At 51.2% G+C, this 17947-nt stretch overlaps 1 protein-coding gene across 1 annotated transcript in view; it reads left to right on the top strand.

Annotated features, from left to right (window-relative positions):
• Window positions 1-6: 6 nt before the first annotated feature.
• The window catches only part of LOC103262274 (polypeptide N-acetylgalactosaminyltransferase 10), a gene marked incomplete at its 3' end in the record, with an annotated part of 201351 nt that continues 183410 nt past the window's right edge, over window positions 7-17947 (top strand). Inside the window, exon 1 of the mRNA XM_021713293.1 lies at window positions 7-106. The remainder of the gene's footprint in view (window positions 107-17947) is intronic.

The raw sequence follows: 17947 nt of genomic DNA, 5'->3' as shown, positions 1-17947 counted from the left end.
CCTGGTCCTTCTGCCCAACGTGGGGCTCTGGGCGCTGTACCGCGAGCGGCAGCCCGACGGCACCCCCGGGGGCTCGGGGGCGGCGGGGGCCCCGGCGGCCGGACAGGTGAGTCCCCCGGTGGTCGTGGGGCTGGGAACGCCCCCTCGTCGGATTCGCCGCCAGCCTGCGGGTCCCTCCTCCTTTTCCTGTCTCCCAGAGGCGGCTCCGGAGACTCTTCTGCTCTTCCCATTTTTCGGATGGGAAAATCGAGAAACGGTGAAAGAAAATTGAGTCCTGTCGGGACTTGGCTAGGAACCCACGCAGTCAGACACCGAGCCGGAATTAGAAGCCAGGACGTTGTTTCTTACCTTCCATTACCGTCATCCTTTCTGTCGCCGTCTGGCATGCCCTGACCCCTCCCAGCTTCTCTCTCTTTCGGAGGATCCTATCTGCATCCCGGTATCCCAGGATGACTCCTGTCTTCTGCAGATAGGAATGGAGACATGAAGGTGCTGGTCCGTTCAGGTGCAGCCCCCTCATTCCCCCCACCTGCTGATCCCGTGTTTCCTACTCAGGCCAGCTCCTATCCTGTTTTCTTATCTGCCCAGCCAGACACCTGGACTCCCCCTCCACTTCTCTCCCCGTTTGTGCTCCCTCCAGCCTTATTCCCCAGTCAGATCCTGTGTGTTCCTTGGAGGATATAAAGATCATGCTCCTTGTGAAGCTTCAGGCCCCTGGGGATGGGGAAGGGGGTGAGTTTCTGGTGCCTGAGGGACCTGCTGCCTCGGACTTTCCAGAAGCCCGGAGGTGGAGGCTCTGATGGAGGGATCCCCGAAATATCCCAGAGGTGGTTGATGCCCAGTGCCCTGAGGATGAAATGCCAGATGCCTTCCCTGTCGCCTCAGAACTTGCCCAGTCTGATTAGTTGTGATGTCTGTTGCAGCCAAAACTGGGATCTGAATTGTTTCTGCCTCCTCTGAACTTACATGTGTGTATGGTGGGGGTGTGCATTTAGACTAGCAACTCCCTGATGGCAGAAACTCTATCGCTCACTCCTTCGTCTCAGTGGGCGCCCATGAGCACATGCAGCAGCGCACACCGCTGTCATACAGTGGGGCATATCAGGTTTTCTTACGGAATTTCCCTGCTCCCATGGGAAGTGGATCATTTGTGCATCAGGATCACACTCGACTGATTGTTGGCTGGCCTCGAGGAAAGAGGCTGACTTATTTGAGGTTGATGGTTTTCCTTTTTCTTCCTAGTACCAGGCTGCTGTCTAGGCAGTCTGGCATCTTGAACACAGAGGGCTCTTTGCTACAGAGCTGACCAATTTGAGCTCAGTCTGTCGCTCTGGTAATTGTTGCAACCATCCCAGAGGGTCTGGTTGATCTTTCTGGAAGAGCTCACTGTTTAGAAACTAAGGGCCTCATCTCCTTTCCTAAACCCCTGGCAGGGGTCTGGCAGGCTACTTAGACCTCTGTCCCTTAAATTCTGTATCTGTATGGGGTTTTCCCTCATGAAATCTCTTACCGCTGTCAGGAAGGAGTCCAGGGCCAGGAGTCCAGGGTTCTAGCCTCAGCTCTTCCTCTAACTTGCTGTGTGTGTCCTGAACACATCTCATCTCCTTCTCTGAGTCTTACTTTCTCCATCTATAAAATGTGATTATTGGTCCAGCTCCAACATTCTGTGATACTCTCCATGAATTAGTGAGGAACACAGTGGTCATTTCTTTTTTATTCCTTGAGTCTGGAGTCCCTTGTACCATCCCTAGCTGTGGAGGCTCCATACTGAACACAGCCCCAGGTCAAGGGGGAGTGTCCTCCCCAAGTGCAAACTCTCCTTTGGAATAGCTGTGGCCAGTTCTAAAATAGCTCTTGACATTCTGCCTCTGCCTGGAGAAAGCCCTTATATTTCATTTGCTATAGATGCCAGAGACATTCTGATTTTCATTTTCTATAGACCCAGATGTGTAGAGAGAAGGTCAAGGTTAACTGCCAGTTTGGCCTAAGCTTTCAAAGTAAATTACTCCCTTGTGCAAGAGGGTATTGATGGAAGAAGGCAGCCTTTGGGGCAGAGAGAGAGGGGAGCAACAGCTGGGTGCTGCTGGGAGTCCCTAGCTGAAATGGACAGATGGGCTCATCTGGGAAGGTCTAGTTCTTGTTCATTTCTTCTTCTCTGGAATAGCACAGAGAGGAGGAGGGAGAAGTGGTGAAGCGGTTTGGTGCAGGGGGTGGGGGGCGTGCCAACTGATTATCCTTGCTTTAAAGAAAATCTCTTTGCTTCCTGGGAGCAGCAGAATGGAGCTGTTTCCCCGATGATAAGCTCCTCTAGGTGCGACAGGATTCAGCATTCATCTGCTGCCTTTCAGGAACACCCTGCCAAATCTCCACACAGCCCCTTTTTGTTTCGCTCTCTCGCAGATGCAGAGCACTGGGCTTGGTCCCCAGTCCCTCGCTTGAATGTCAGCTGGCCCTGGGGAGAGAGGCTGCCTTCCCGGAGTGGTGGTGTTCCACCCCTATCCCGGAGCACTGGGGGACGTGCACGGAACACGCCAGGCCGCTATGGAAAAGCTGGCGTCTCGCGCACACAGAGCTTTTTCGACAGGGCTGACCAGTTCCTAGCTCAGCCTGTCACTCTTGTAATTGTCGAGAGTCATCCCAGAGCATCCCGTGGATCTTTCTGGTAGAAATAACTGCAGAGGCTCTGGAGGGAAGTCTGACAGGACTTTATCCAAATGAAAAATATGTTCCTTCTGGGTTTGAGAGAAGTTTCTTTGAGGGTCACATACCCGCTGTTTGAGCCATCCTCTAACTCCTTGATTTCTCCACTGGATTGAAGAATACAGAGTTTCAAATTAAGAGCATTTATCACCGGCTGGAATGAAAGTCTCCATAACTGTCATGCCAGCTTATCCCGGGTGTACCTCTGGAACTGGGCAGGGCAGCTGATTTATAGGGGGACACATCACGCTTCTTGGATTTCAGCACTCATCTGGTCAGAAGTTGGCTTCTTGAAAATCTGCAAAACCAAGCAAGAAAAGCCAGTCTGGAAGCCATCTTCCTTTTAACCTGAGCATCCCTTTCATTTCAAGCCCCAATCTGCTTAACATCTTGGTTCAATTCTATAGCCTATTTCATTGTCCAGGCGTAGCGATGGGTTATTAGGAACTCATTTTAGGAAAATTCCATGCAGCCCCTCCTTGTGAGAAATGACTTCATTGGATGATGGCATATGTGGAAGAGAAATTGATGGGATAATGGAATACCATGACTTTAATTTTCAAACACCAGGAATTTTTCTCATTATTATAGAGCTGAACTTTAGACTTAGAACATCCAGAAAGCCATACTTTTTTTTCCCCTTTGTTCAGTATTCTTGGTGGCAGAGAAAGTTAAGTATCATAGAAATGTAGCCTTGGAATGATTTCTTTAAGTTTCCACAGGGGAGCTGATATTTCTTTAAGTTTCCACAGGGGAGCTGATATCCTTCAATTGCTAATCAGTTCTCTGTCTACATGCCCGGGTGAAATCTGATGCCTTACAGAAGAGTTGTTGATTTACCAGAGCAAATCTGGCTCTCTATATTTTTATTTTCATTTTAGGCTGCACTCTCCCAGGGATCCCAGCTAAGGAAGGCCTGGGAGCAAAGACCTGACTTCTAGTCCTTTCTCCTGCCCTAAACTCATTATGTGAGCTCAGGAAAGTAGTTTAGCCTCTCTAAGCCTTGAATTCCTCATCTGTGAAGTGAGGTTTAGATTCAGAAGGCATATATATTATAATTGTGCTTCCCCTTCCATGACCAGGGCAGACATTGCTAATCAATCTTTCTCCCTAATGCCAGACCTGGCCTCAGACTGTTTCTCAACACTGCTACTCAAGTGGAGTTAATGACGTATTGAAACTCATTTGCAATGTAGAGAATAGATATGTTGTTAGGTCTTTCTCAAGGCTAGCATCCTGGGGTTCTGTGAGTTTACTTGGAAGCAAGTGTTGAAAGGGTTTGGGTAGTGGGAGTGTGTTTAAACAGGCCTCTGTATCTAACTTGTAATGAGGCCCCAATTTAAGGATATGTTCATATTCAAATGCCTTTTCTCAGGCTGTAGTCTGAAGATGTTCGGCCTTTAATCTGTTGGCTCCAGTGACATGATAACAGATAATGGAATCGGAATGAAAAAGCAAAGGCCTGTTCAAAAGATAACCATCTAGCCTGCTAATTGTACCTTGTCCACAGCCAGCTCTTGCATAGATGGCACCAGGATCTCCTCACTGTATAAAAAGCACCTGGAAACTGACCTGGCAGCTAGAAGTATGTCCCATGGCAGCTAAACGCCTGGGTGGAGTTTGGAGTGGGTTCTGTGTTTGCACATCTTTTACCCTCTGCAACCCATGTATGTGGCAGAGCCTCAAATGAGAGTCTTATGAACCTCTGTCTGCATGCCTGGTGGAATGGGAAGAAGAGGTAGCCTATGCTTGTCTGAGTTCCTGTGGCCATGAAGTGCGTTGTGGCCTCCCCTCCCAGAAACATCTCAAGGTAGGAACCATATCCACTTCAGCACGTAAGCACAAGATTTGACTCTTGGAAGACAGGACATGCTTACTGAATGATTGGAATGTGTCAGAGCAGTCAAGAGGCATCATACATCCTCTGGTCTACCCACCCTCATTTTGTAGATATGGCAACTGAGGCCCAGAAGAGGAGAAATCAGTTAAACAAGTTCTCACAGGGAGGAATGCAGACCACAATCCCATTCTTCTCCAAGCTCTTGCTCCAGTTTGCTGTGAAGATGTCTTCCTTCCACATGTTAACATTTGATCCTTTTCTATCGTGATTTCCCTCATGAACCAAGATAATCATCCCAAGTTTTGGAGGCTGGGGCTTAATGAGACCAGTTATTGTTGGAACCTACTGGCTTTCTTGTAGGTACGTTTTTGTAAATTTTCTTCCCAATGACTTATAGTTTTAAGACAACACAAATGGGTTAAACTCGAAGGAAGCAAAGAGATACAGCAGGGAATAGAGAATTAAAGGCTGCGTAGCACGTGGCACCTTGTTGCTGTCCGTGACAGATAGAACCGATCTGAATCCAAGAGCCACTGCAGATTCTCTTATCAGTAACAGAATGAATTAAGCCATATGAGCCAAAATGAGGAAGGGAATAGATCGGCTCCTGTGACTGCAATTGGCTTCAGGTATGGAGTGATCTAGAGGTCTGTGGTATTGTCAGGGCTGAGGTTCCTTTTCTCTGGGTTCTAACTTTCTCTGTGTGCTGACTTTGTCCTAGACTGAGCCCCCGTGGTAGCAAACATGGTCGCAGACCTCATACCCACACCTAGATCCTGGAGGAGTGACTATCCTCTCTGGTAGCATCTGTAGAAGAGAGAGGAAACATCTTTCCTACAAGGTCTAGCAAGATTTCCTTAGGTCTCACTGGTCCCATTGGGATCTCACATGCCCCCTGCACCAGTGACAGCTGTCAGGAGGCTGAGCTATGCTGACTCACTTAACCTACCCTGGAGCTAGGGATGGGATGAGGCCACCCATGTCTAGGAAGAGTAGTTCTGGAAGGAGAATCTGGGTGCTCCTATGGGGAGGAAGAGAAAGACATCTCGAGAAGCCAACAAACAGATGTCCACTCAGGGTCCTGCTGACACAACGTCTGGGCAGCAGTCACTCCCTGGGGCTCAGACTTGGTCTTCGAGAGGAAACCTCACTGCCCCCCAGGACTCATGGTTGGGCCCCGAAGCTATGGTCTGGAGGTCTGTGTTCCCATCTCGGCTCTCCCAGCCCTGGCTGAGAGGATTAACTGTGGAGGCCTCCGTTTCTTGCTGGGGAAGCTCGGGCACTGAGGCTGCCAGCACAGGGTGGAGGCTGGAGACAGGGGCTGTGGCAAGCTGTCTTTATTTAACCTTCTTTAGAGTTCTGCAGGCTTCCCTTCCCCTGGCAGGCGTCCTGAGAGCTGCCCCCCGCCCCCGCCCACAGAAAGTCAATTCATTGAACATTTCTCTTGAGCTGTAAAAGAACTTCTGCCTCTTCGGCTTCCACACTCTCCGCCTGGCCCTCTAGCTGGAGGAGGCGGAGTGTTCATACTTTGGAAGCTGGAGGAAGCTAAACAGTTCCGCTTGCCGTGGTGGTGGGTGTGTGTTTACGCGTGTGTGGCTTTCTCTCCGTGTGTCTCTCCTCTCCCTCTTATCTGTGGATGGCTCCTGTTTGCTGCCCTCTGCTGAGTGCAGATAGGAGAGGAAAGAGAAGAAGCAGGCCTTTTTTCCCCCTTCCCTTCGGCTTTAGAGAATTCTGAGCTTCAAAGGCTGGATCTTCTTCAGCTTTCTCGGGTGATGGAATCCACAGCATAAAATGACACTGACAAGGAGGACGATGATGATATGGTTGATAATGAAAGGGTGATGTTGATAGTAACGAAAGCAGTTGCCATTGATTTAGCACTGACTCTGCTAGGCTCCTTGCCTGTACCTCTTGTTAGAATATAAACAGGTAGGTGTTTCCTCTCCCTCCTGTAGAAGCATGAGGGAACTGAAGCTTGAAGAGGGGCAAGTGCTTGCCCAAGGATGCGCGCGGCCTGTGGTGTTGAAGCTGGCATTTGACCTGTCAGTCTCTGGCCGAGTGTGGAGTCCTCAGCCACTCGCTTCCTCCATATCTAAGCAGGACAGAGGACCTGTTTCCCATCCAGGTCTCTCCAGCCCCTCCTGCGAGGCTGCAGTGGGAGTCCAGACATATGAGCAGAGGAATGAGACTATGGCCCTGAGACTGAACCTCTCCAGTAGTGGAGCGGGAGCTCATGAGGTCACTTAGTGGTAGTGTGGCTTTTTTTTTTCTTTTTTGAGACAGGGTCTCGCTCTGTTACCCAGACTGGAATGCAGTGGTGCAGTCATTGCTTACTGCAACCTCAAACTCCTGGGTTCAGGAGATCCTCTCGCCTCAACCTCCTGTGTAGCTGGGGCTACAGGCACCTCCAAGCCCAGCTAATTTCAAAACATTTTTGTAGCGGCGGAGTCATGCTGTATTGCTAAGGCTGGTCTCAAATGCCTGGCCTCAAGCACTCCTCCAGCGATCCTCCCATTTGGGCCTCCCTCTCGAAGTGCTAGGATTGCAAGCATGGGCCACTGTACTCAGACACATGGTGAGACCTTGAAGGGGAACCTCCACCCATCTCCACATTCCCAGTTGGCAAAGCAATTCTCCATTCCTTCTGGTGGAGCCACGGTGGGGCAGGGTTTCAGATTCTAGCTTTGGCACTATGCTGCCTAACTCAAGACCGTAGGCTTGGGCGAGTGTGTTGACTTCTGTGCCTGGAATTCTCAGTCTGTAAAATGGGAACATCGTGAACTATGTGGGAAGTTCTCTTGAGAATGAAATGTGTCGCTGAAGGCACCGGCCTGGCACAGAGCAAGTTCTGGGTACATGTGGACATGCTGCTGCCGTCAGGAAGGGCCCGGTAGATAGTGGGCACTCGATGCTTCTCGGCTTCCCTGTGGCTGAGGCAGGATGGGCTGTGCACATGGTTGCTGTTGGGAGGGTGAGCAGTCCGACACAGGATTCCAAGGCTGTGGATGGAGCCAGGTGGGTGCAGTTTCTCCAACACTGGGGGTGGGGAGGAGGTTGTACATGCAGAGGGTTGTTCTTTTTACCCCACTCCCTGGCTCTTTGGAGCCTGAAGCCATTGTTGGGGGTGACTTCCCACTGCCCTACCTGGAGGGAGCCCAGATCCTCTGCATCCTTCTAGATTCAACTCTGGGCCTGCTGCCTCCAGGAAGTATTCCTTGGTCACTCCCTCCCCCCTCCCTCCCAGGGTCACTCACTGACCGATTTGAGCTCCCCTGAGGCTCGATTTTCTCATCTGCCTCCTGAGATCCGAGGCCCTTCCAGGAAGGTCCCTAACATTCTTCTTGCCAGCTGCCTTGTCCCTAAACCTGACCATTCCCTACCTGCGCCACCTGGGGTGGCACTCTCTCCTCCAGGGGCCCAGAACCCTCTGTATCAATCCATCATGCAGTGTAGCAATCATTTTTCTTCTGTCCACACTGTCTGCTTCCTAAAGGCAGCAACTAATCTCTCTCTTGCCCAGAATATTTGCTGAGTGGCTGAGGAAGGGAGGGAGTGAACAGCATGATTGGTGTGCAGTACCTGCTGGCCGTTGAGGACTTCATGGTGCTTCAGAGTCCCTGAGAGCTTGTTAAGGATGGTGACACCAGGACCCATGGCCAAGGAGCATGATGGGGTGGGTCGGGGGGGGCAAGGATCACGTGTGAAATCCTGTTGAGGGTCCCACAGGGAGTCCTCTGTTCTTCTCAAGGACAGACCTCTCTTTCCTCAGGGGCCCACTCCACTCTCCCCAGGAGTGCTCTGGGACCTCTTCTGAGCATGTATTCCTGGAGTGTGTGTTTATCTGCAACTCCCAGAGCTGTCGGTCAGCACCCACAGGGGAGCCCTGTGGTGCCGTTAGTAGGCGTGTGTCATATGCAGGGGACGGCTCGGGCCGAATCTGGGACAAGTGTACTTTGGAATCCCTCTGCCATGGACTTGGAGGTCTAGGGGCTCTAGGGCTGTGGTTTCCTCCAGTACCCATAGCCTGGTGCCCTGCAGGATGGGTGCTGTGCCACGTGCCCTGGGACAAGGGTGAGGTGCCCATGAGCAGGTGAGGGGCTGAACTCGGGGTCTCCTGAAAAGGGGTAGCATTATGAAGAACCTAGGAACCTCTCCCTTGTACTGGAGAGAGCAGAGAAAAGAGCATGGGATCAGGAACCAACCAGACCCAACTCCGGCTCTGCCCTGCCACTCGCTAGCTCTGTGCCCGACCTCGGGGGCCTCAGGCTCCCTTTCCTAAAAGAAGCACAGTCAGATGAGAAGATTGAGGAACAGAGAGGTCAGGTAACACATCCAGGTCCACACAGCTAGGAAGTGATGGGAACAGGGTTCCAGCCCAGCTGAAATGCTTCCTTCCACTGCCTCTGCTGGCCACTGATAATATGATCTTGGGCGGGTCCTGGGTGCGCCCTCTCCCAGGGACCTGAGTCTGCAGGGGGAGGTTATCACCGAGATTCCCATGGGCCTGGTTCTTGGACTTCTTGTTGGCTGCCTTTAGCTAAATGCCCAGGTGGCTGTGCCGGGGCAAGATTACAGAAGGTCCTGCGTATGCCTGGATGCCGCACTCAGGCAGCCTCCCAGGAGCCCTGTGTGTGTGTGTGTGTGTGTGTTCGCACGCCTGCATCTCCCCATGAGTTACAAATGTCAGCCTCCTGCGAGGGGTGGGCTGCTAAGCAGAGAAGACCGCGGGGCTCCCGGAGGAAGGGGGCTTCTTAAAGGAACAGGTTGGAAACATCCGCCCGGGATGTCGTGTGAAAGTGACTTCCTGCTGCTTAAGGCACATTGTATCTTCTCCACTGAAGACTGTGTGATTTTTTTTGCATTTTTCCTCCCGAGTATTGATCTGAGTCTTGCTGCTGACAGTTAAAATATGTACGTGTGTGCGTGTCTATTTGTGAAACAACCAGTTTCTAAATGCGGCACCTAACTTTAGTGAAAAGTTAGCGATTCTGTTCTTGGAATATTATGGGTTGGTTTCCTGGTTATTTTACTGATAATATCCCTTCATGGCTGTTTCTTTTGGAGAACTGCTTTTATTAATTTATTTAACCTTTTAATTTTTTTTTTGGAAAAGCCTTACATGTGTACCTTTATGGAGGGCCTGTAGGCCGGACGTGGTCCAGGGATCTATTCTGTGGGTGGCCCGTGGATGTGTGGGTGTTGTTATTTTTAAACATTGGTAAGCTGCCAGTACCTAAATGTTAGAATATTTCACATTTTAAAAAATTTCTTATTTCTGTTTTTTTGGGAAAAAAATCAGCAAGTCTGGCAGCTGAGTATGGGTTCCAGGATCACAGAAATGTGCTGCCCCCTTAGATAGACCCCAGCTCTGCAGGTGGCCACGCCCCTGCCACACTTTGTGGTCTCAAACCTGAATACTTCACCCCCTCACATAACTGGCATGGCCTGAGAAGTCGTGAGTTTGGGAACCCTGCTTTGTTATCTACAAGACTTCATAGCCTTTTTCCACTGTGTTCTCTTTATCTCATGGCGGAGGCGAGGCAGGGCACGGCGCGTGGTCCCCGCTTTAGAGACGAGAAAGCTGAGGTTCAAAGACTGTAAGTGATGTGACTAGTCTTAGAGCCAGTATGTTGAGGCTAGTCCTCTGTCTCTAAGACTATTGCACTTTGCAGAAAAAAGGATGATTTGTAAACCTTGGGCTCTTGAGTAGACTCACTATGTTTATATTCAGATGATTCCTGTTCTATCTCGGCTCAGGAAACCGTTTACCTTACCTCTCTGTCTCTAAGTATCTGAATGTGAGGTCCACCCTGTCTAATAAAGTTTGTTCTAGCCATGTTGGGAGCTGCTGTAGGTTTGTTAGAACAATGTGGGTGTGGAGCCCCTCTGCCCTGTGCTTCCTGGTGTGGGGGCAGTCCCAGAGTGTGCATTGCTAATATCGGAGGAGTGCTCGGATCCCACAAAATGAGAGTGAAGGCAGCTTGCCCAGCAGAAACTGCACCGGTGCACCAGCTGTGTTCCCTTCTCTGAGGGAACCTCAGAGGCCTCCAGGGAGCTTCTGGAAAAGAGGGAGCCTGGGTGAGAGCAGTCGAGGCTCTCAGGGCTAACGGTTAGGTGGGGTTCAGCGGAACGCAGCTGCCCGTGTCTCTGAGGACGGGGCTCTGCCCGCCATTCCAGACTCTTCCCTTGGCAGTTCCAGGAGGCTCCTGGTGGAGCTGTGCGGTGTGGAATGTGGGGCTCAGTCAGTGTGGAGGCTAGGTTGGACTGAGGGTTGTCTGGGCCCTGACCCCACAGCAGTAATGGAGGTGATCACTAATATATTTCACTAATATATTGAGCTCCTACTGCATGCCATGCACGTGCTGTAAGCCCAGGAGGCGTGTGCCCTTACTGTTGTCATTTCACAGATGGGAAAAATTGAGGCTCAGGAAGCAGAAGTCACTTCCCAGGCCTGCACAAGAAACAAGTGGTGGGGCTCACGCTGACTCTCAGACCTGTGCTGTTAGCCACCGTGTTTTATTGGCTCCTGTGGGCAAGTCATGAGCCACTCTTAGCCTCCATTTCCTTGCCTGTTAAGTGGAAATAACGCCCTCCTGGCACGTGAGCAGAGTACAGACTAGTGCCAGGTTGATTTTCCCACCGATAACTCGTCCCTTAACCTTTCCCTTGGGGCAGTTGTCAGACCCTGCAGTTTGGTGTGTCTTTCCTGCTGGGGAGGAATCTCCTGGGAGAATCAACCCTATAGCCTGGGGTGCCCTCCCCACCCCCTCCCCCAGCGTGGACCCCACTTGCCTGCTGCCCATCAACCTCCTCTGGCAGCGGGAGAGGCAGCTGAGGGCTTCCGCTGCCCAGACCCTGCCAGGGAACAATGGGACATGTTAAGGAGGCTGCCAAGTGCCAGGCAGAGGTATTAAAGGGACATTTGATTCGTTTTAGCCCTTATCAGGCTTTAGCTCTTTTTTTTCTCTCTGTAGCAGTGAGGGGAAAGGCCCGTGCGGATTCCTTCCCTCTGTGACGTGGGTAGGCTTTCTTTGACTTGGGTGTGAGGATGCCTCTTAAGCTCACTCCTGTTCTCAGCCCTCTCCTCTCTCTGCCTGGACATTTTCTCTGTCTCTGCCTCCCATTCCCGGTCATTTCTAAACCTTGTGTGTCCCTCCACAAGTACGATGAGAGATGACATTAAAGAAGCTGTAGCCTGTCGTTGTGGAGCCCATAATTTCAAGGGGCATTGGCCAGGGACAATTTCAAGGGACCTTGTCCAGTCTCCTTCAACTGTATCCCTGCCAAAGGCTAGCATCTTCGGGTCGAACACCCCTAGTGATGGAGAACCCACTCCCTTTAGCTCAGCAGAGTCCTAGGTAATCTGCTGTGGCTAAGAGTGATTTTGGGGATTTTTTGAGTGCCCTCAACCCATCTTTTTAAGTTCCTGTCAATTTTTTCTTTTTCAGAAAGCCCTCCCTGATCTTTCCAGTTAGAATTAGTCTCTTGGGAATGCCTATAGAACTTAATTTGCACAACTTCCATGACATAGCTGTCACAATGCTGTGCTTTGCTGTGTCCCCAGGCCGAGGGAAGCGATGTTGAAGGAGCCTTGCCAGCAGGACAGCCCCTTGGGTGAGGCTCCAGCTAGAAAGAGGAGACCCCAGAGCTCTGTGTGAGCCTAGGCTTCTTCCTGTCCCTACAAGTTCCTCCTGTCCCTACAAACTTGGCCAGTGTATTTTGTGTGATCTTTTAGTCCAGAGAATATTTCAGGCTTTGTGGGCCATATGGTCCCTGCCGCCGTGATTCCATCCGTCGTAGTGTGAACAAAGCTACAGATGCTACAGACACTACGGAAACCGAGTGTGCTATGTTCTGATAAAACTTTATTTGTAAAAGCAGGCATCAGGCTGGATGTGGCAGACTGTGGTTTGCCTTTTCCTGTCTAGCCTTTTCCTGGTGGAGGTGCCCTGGGTTGTGAGGCAGGAGCCCAACTTCTCACCTTGAGTTGCTGTGCCACGTGGGGGGGGTCGCTGACCTGGCAGTGCCTCAGTTTCTTCATGTGGAAGTTGTGTTAATCAGGGGATGAGTGTAAGGGTTCTGCCAGCATTTGACACTCAGCAAGGTGTTTATTCTCCACTGACTCTGACCATCTGCCATGTCTGACTCTGCCTCTGACATGGATTCCAAATCCCCTCATTCCTTCCGGCTCCCCTGGCCCATCATGGCACTTCTGGCTTCCCACCACAGCCTCCTGGCTCTCCTCCCCGACTCCACCTGCAGCCACAGTCCATTCTTCACTCAGCCTGAGTGTACTGTTACAAGTCTATGTTAACGATGTCTGTCCCCCTCCCAGAACTCTCCAGTGGCTTCCCACTGCTGCACTGAAAGCGTGGCACACACTCTGGCCTTGGCTGGCCCCTGCCTGCCTTTTCAAATCTATCCATTGCCCGCCAGCCGCATGGGCCTTTTGACACATCGGCACTTTCCTACCTCAGGACCTTTGCACATGGGCCTGCCTGGAATGCTCTTCCCGAAGATTGTGACCCGACTGGTTCCTCCTCATCTTTCGGTCTCAGCGCCAGTGTCACCTCAGTGAGGCCCTTCTTGAACCTGCCATTGGAAGTACCATTTCCTGTGTCCAACTGTCAGTTAGCCACATGGCAACATAGTCCTGTCTGGAATGACCTCATTTATCTACTTGTTTGTTTCTCTGCTCTGGTAGACACTAAGCTCCATGAGGGTAGGTACCTCGTGTCGTATTACTACTATATCCATAGTGCTGGCATGTGGCAGGTGCTTGATGAATGTCTGTTGAATGAGTGAATGAATGTGTCCCCAAGTACCCTTCCAGGTACACCCCAGCTGCTCCATGTTACTTCTTGCCATTCCCCTGTTTCATTAGGATACTGTTCTCTGCTTGGGCGTTAGGAGAAATTGCAAACTTTACCCTGAGGGGACTGTGTTCTCATAATGTGGGAAGAAACAGACTTCCATCTCCCTGCTGAGATCAGAAGGCCTCCAAAGTGTTCGCTCCCTAGGGCAACAGCCAAAGGACACTCTCTCAGATCTTCTCATCGGAAGCCTTTCCTGCCCAAGCCCACAGGGCTTTGGTGGTGGTATCTCTGGGTAAGGATCCATTGAGTTCTCTCCCTCCAGACAGACTTTAGACTGGGAACTAAGTGGCTTCTCTGGGATAGCTTTCTCCCTGTTCTCGGGAGTGTGGCTCCCTGCCTGCTGCTTCTGGGGGAAGGTGTTTGCCGGAGGTGAGGTTTGTTACCCCTTCAGTCTGGGGGGACTCTTAAGGAGAAGGGCCACTGGCTAATGCCCTTCATCTTTCCTGAGGACCACAGATCCCGTTGAGTGGGTAATTGGATGCTGGTGGGTTGAATTGTATCTCTCAAGAGGACATGTTAAAGTCCCAACCCCCAGTTCCTCAGAATGTGACCTTGTTTGGAAATAGGGTTATTATAGATGTAACTAGTTATGATGAGGTCATGCTGGCATAGGGTGGGCCCTTAGTCCTGCATGACTGGCTGGTATCCCTAGAAGAGGAGGAGAGACACAAAGGTACAGAGAGAGAAGGTGGCTGGCTGTATGAAGACGGAGGCAGAGGTTGGAGAGAGGCTGCTGTGAGCCAGAGAACACCTGGGGCTGCCGGAAGCTGGGCGGGGGGTAGTCCTGCCAAGATCTTGATTTCTAATGTCAAGCCTGCAGAACGGTGAGGCCACACATTTCTGTTGTTTTGAGCCACCTGACTTATGGCTCTTGGTTATGGTAGCCCCAGGAAACTAACACATGGGCCATTTCCCATCTCATTAGACTGTTTTATATGTGTGTGTGTGTGTGTGCGCTTATGTGTTGTGTTTGCAGGGAGGTGGATAAAACACCTTTGCAAAGGCAGAGATAATTGTCTTAATCTCTCCCAGCTACTTCATTCCTTTTTAATTCATGGAAATACTCCTCTTTTCCTGTGGAGAACTGGCATATTACACTGCACGTATGAGTTCTTAGCTAAAGCCACTATCCTTAAGAGATCAACCTCTTTTTTTTTTTTTTTAAACTCAGCCATTAGCTTTGAATACCCATAAATAAACACATGGTACTTATTGCCTTTTACTTAACTGTATCATCTTTCTTTTTGTTCTGAGCTCAACTATTTATTTTGGTTCTGGGTCCCAACTAAATTGATTTGGGGGATTACTGTGTGACAGGTCCAAAAAACAGCTGCTGCCTTGAGAGAGATCTTAGTCTAGAGAGGACTAGGATGGTTTACAGGGATGTCATGTGCACGGCAGAACACGATTAGTACCACAGGAGGGGATTAGCCAAGGGTGTGGTGCGGAGAGGATGAGAGCCTGATTCAGGTCAGGAAGGGCTCCTGACAAGTGCTGATTCTCAAGCTGGTCCTGAAAAAGGTTAAGACTTTTGTGCATGGTAGGATTGGGGCCTCCCAGGTGGCAGAAAGGGGGGACCTATTCCATGAATAGTGAGTTAGCCAGTCACTGCTAGAGAGTCGCTGGAGAGGTGGGTGATGGCTAGGTCACAGGGGTCCTGGTTGCTAGGCTGGCCTTCAGGAGGCGGGGAGACATGGAGTTTCTGAGCCGAGGATGACTTGATCAGAGGTAGGCCTCAGAAAGGTAACTGGCAGTGCAGGAGCCACAGGAGGCAGGGAGACCCGTTTGGAGGCTCCCAGGATGGGAGAGAATGAATCCATTCATTCACCCACTGTGCCTTGATGTGGTCCAGACACTGTACCGGGCTGTGATGCCACCAAGGCATGGCATGTGTAGCCTCTGAACTGAAGACACTCCTGGCTGCCATTGCAGGACAGTGTTAAGCACTTTGCCTATATTATCATTCTTAAGCCTCACAGCCACTCTATAACACACTATAATTATTCGCATCTTATATATGAGGGCACTGAGCATTGGGGAGAGGAAATGTGTCACCAAAGGTCACCAGCTGGTCACAGTGGAGCTGAGATTCCCTTGCAGAGCCCTGAGCCTCAGCCACGATGCTGGGCTCTGCACACCAGACAGGTCGAGTCATAGCTGTAGGCACAGGGCTCCGTGTGAGCACTCAGGAGGGCCAGTATACCCCGGGGGGCAGGGTGGGTGGGGCAGGAGCTGTCTGCCAAGGGGACCCAGGCAGGGACGGCTGGGGACAGGGCAGGGCGTGGAGGGATTCCAGGCAGAGGGGGCAGCATGGTCCGAACTTCAGAGTGGGGAAAACAGCATGGGGTGTGCATGGTCTCCCAAGTTCAGCGTTGCTGGCCCCTAGAAGTAAAGCCAGGAGTGGGACTGAGAGAGGTTGGGACAGAGGGAGGCTAGGTCCATGAGCTGGACCCAAGCCTCCAGTTTCCAGAAGTGCAGAGGGTGTTGGGCAGAGAAGTCATGTGAGTGGGTCCCGGAGTTCAGAAGGTGAGAGAGACTCAGGAGGTCACTGTAGCAACTGCTGTCAGGTGTCTGCCCCTAGGCCAGGGTAGGCAGAGAGGCTCCCAGGACAGGCCTCCAGGGGCCAGGACGCTCACTGCGCAGGCCGTTGGTCTGAGGCTTGCCCTGCTGTGTCAGGGGCCATTGAGGTCTGTAGTTCTCTCCTCAGGGTGTCATTCATCTAGCTGTTTTTGACTGAATACCGCATGTGCTCCAAGCGGGCTCTCTGCTTAAACCCTTGACATTCCAAGAGGAAAGGACATGGTCTCTGCCCTTGAGGATCTGCTGGGCTGCTAGACAGATAATTCTAGAACAGTGGGCTGTGTGCAGTGGGTGGAGGAGCACAGGACTGAGGGCCTGGGGAAGGGTGATCCCAGCCTTCACACTGGTGTTCCAGCTATCACCCCCAGGCCTATATGGCATAGTACCTGGGTTTGAATCCCAGCTCTCCTTTTCTTAGCTTGGAACTTGGGAACATTCCTTCATTTTAAAAAATTTTTCTCCCCTCATTTTCTCCGTTTGAAAACAGGCCTGGTGATAGTACCTGCTTCGTGGGGTGGTTGTCAGGATTATGTGAGTTCCACTCACAGAATACCTGAAGCAGTGCCTGGCACTTCATAAGGGGACCAGACGCCCTTATTATCACAGGTACAGAGTCCCTTAGCCCAGACCTTCTATGGAAGTCATGTTTTAGGATTCAGAAGTACTTAGGGTTTAGTCAGGAAACAGAAAGCGCACAGAGATTTGAACCCAGGAAGTTTAATGTAAAGAGTTAACTGGGTCAGGCTCGGTGGCTCAGCCTGTAATCCTAGCACTTTGGGAGGTGAGTGGATTGCCTGAGCCTGTGGGTTCGAGACCTGCCTCGGCAACTTGGTGAGACCTCGTCTCTACAATAAAATAAAATTTAAAAATAGCCAGGCATAGTAGTATGTACCTGTAGTTCTGGCTACCTGGAAGGCTGAGACGGAAGGATCACTGGAGCTCAGCAGGTCGACGTTGGGGTGGCCGTGAGTGTGCCACGGCACTCCAGTCTTGGTGACAGAGTGAGACTTCCAACTCAAAATAAAAAGATTTGACTGTAACAGGAGACTGGAGTAATGAAAGGTTGGCTTATAAGAAGTGAAAAGAGTCCTCAAGAATCTAGGAATAGGCCAGATGTGGTGGTTCAACCTGTAATCCTAGCACTTTGGGAGGCAGAGGCAAGAGAATTGCCTGAGCTTGGGGGTTCGAGACCAGACTGGGCAACTTGGTGAGACCTCACCTCTACAATAAATCACAAAAGCTAGCTGGGTATGGTAGCGCGCTCCTGTAGTTCCGGCTACTTGGAAGGCTGAGGCAGAAGGATCACCTAAAGCCCAGCAGTCGAGGCTGTGGTGGCTGTGAGCATGCCACTGCACTCCAGCCTGGGCAACGAAGAGTGAGACTTAAAGTCAAAAAAAAAAAAAAAAAGGATCTAGGAACAGAGCTCTAAGAGCAACTGCTGCCCCCATTGCTGACATAGAGTGTCCAAGCAGCAGCCCCGTCCCAGGGCTGAGACAGCACACCCAAGAAAGAGACCCCTGGGCTCAGATCCTGACTTTGTTGGAGAGGATACAGCTATGCTTACTGAATGGCAGAGACGTCGCTGTGGTGCCACACCAGCAAAGCTTGCAGGAAACCCACCCACAAGGTGGAGGAATGCATGGTGAAGGGTCTTATGGAAAGCATTTTGTGACAGATCCCTCCCCAGGGAATGGCAGCTGGGGAAAACTGCACCCTGCAGAGCCTAGGGTCAGAGAAGCCACCATGCTGCCTGCCTGCTGAACACTCCAGACCCTGGATGAAAGAAGCCCTCACAGCCAGGCTTGGTGGCTCAGCCTATAATCCCAGCATTTTGGGAGGCCAAGGCAAGTAGATTGCCCGAGCCCGTGGGTTTGAGACCCGCCCAGGCAACTTGGTGAGACCTCATCTCTACAATAAATCAAAAATTAGCTGAGTGTGGTAGCGCATGCCT

Source organism: Carlito syrichta, unplaced genomic scaffold, assembly GCF_000164805.1.
Source record: "Carlito syrichta isolate Samal-C Ts95f unplaced genomic scaffold, Tarsius_syrichta-2.0.1 Scaffold304419, whole genome shotgun sequence".
In the NCBI taxonomy this organism is placed as follows: domain Eukaryota; kingdom Metazoa; phylum Chordata; class Mammalia; order Primates; family Tarsiidae; genus Carlito; species Carlito syrichta.
This window is presented reverse-complemented; position numbering and strand designations above follow the sequence as displayed.